Source organism: Chroicocephalus ridibundus, unplaced genomic scaffold (genome assembly GCF_963924245.1).
Source record: "Chroicocephalus ridibundus unplaced genomic scaffold, bChrRid1.1 SCAFFOLD_84, whole genome shotgun sequence".
Taxonomy (NCBI): domain Eukaryota; kingdom Metazoa; phylum Chordata; class Aves; order Charadriiformes; family Laridae; genus Chroicocephalus; species Chroicocephalus ridibundus.
The window spans coordinates 639,378-640,783 of record NW_026961297.1 but is presented as its reverse complement, the minus strand read 5'-3'; positions in this window follow the sequence as shown (position 1 = coordinate 640,783).

The window sequence follows — 1,406 nt, the reverse complement described above, 5'->3', positions numbered from 1 at the left end:
CCCAAAAGAGCCCCCCCCACCCCCTAAATCCCATCCCCCACCACATGACTACTCCCCCCGCCCCAAAGGAGCCCCCCCCATCCCAGCGCCCCCCCCAAATCGCATTCCAAACTCCCCCAAAGACGAGCCCCCCCCCCCCCCCCGTGGGAAAAGCCACTTTATTGCACACACACCATCACCCCCCAAGTTTTTTTTTGCGGGGGGGGGGGGGGGGGGGGGTGGGTGGGCAGGGAGGGGGCGGGGCCACGCTTCACCCCGCCCCACTGGAAGCGCTGCGATTGATTGGGGGGAGGATGGGGGCGGCAAGGGGGCGGGGTTTGTGCTTCAGAGGCTCCGCCCCCTCCCCGGGATTGGGGTGGAGAAGGGGCGGGATTATTGCTATCGATTACCATTGGCTCCTCCCCCCAGCTGGCTCCGCCCCCTGCTCAGTCAACCAATGGGGAGAGGCGGGGCAAGGCAGAGACCACGCCCCCTCTCCACCTCCTACCCTCTGCACACGGCCCTGTCGGTGGGAGGGGGGTTGGGGGGGGTGGTGGGGCGGGGGTGAGGGGGCGTGGCCTGGGGAGGGGAGGGGGCGGGGCTCGTGCAGGAGTCAGCCAATGGGAGGGGAGGGGCGGGGCTTAAGGCAGCACCGCCTCCCCCAGAGGCGTTTCGAGCTCCTGCAGCGTCGCGGGGACGAGCTGGGGCAGCACCTGGTGCGGGGGGGGGACAAGGAATTGGGGGGGGACCCTGGAGTTCGGGGGGGACTCAGGGTTTGGGGGGGACCTAAGGGATCGGGGGGGACCTAGGAGTAGGGGGGGAGGACCCACCGCGGGGAACCCAGGTGTTGGGGGGGGGACCCTGTAGTGGGAGCGGGGGGGGGGGGCCCCCAAGGGTTGTGGGGGGAACCCTGGTATTTCAGGGGGACCCTGGAGTGGGGGGGGAGGACACCCAAGGGATCGGGGGGATCGGAGCCATCTCCAGACATATGGAAATTTTGGAGGCTGGGGCGGTGCCAAGTGGGAAAGGGTGGTTTTGATGCTGAAGACGGGGGGGGAGGGGGATGGGGGGCACTGGGTGGGGGCAGTATGGGCAGGGGGAATGAGGATGTGGGGGTCAGGGGTGGGGCGTGTCAGGGATGTGGACGGGGGGACAAGGATGGGGGGAACGCAGGGACCGGGATGGGGGCCACAGGGGTCAGGATGGGGGGTGCAAGGATGGGGGGGGCAAGGCTGGGGGGGTCAGGGATGTGGATGGGGGGGGTCAGGGATGGGGAGCACTGGAGGGGTAGGATGGAGGTGTCAGAGATGTGGATGGGGGGGCAGAATGGGGGGACAAGGATGGGGGGTCAGGGTTCAGGATGTGGGGGACGGGGATAGGGGGCACTGGGGGGGGCAGGATCAGGGGGGGAAATGATGATGGGGGGG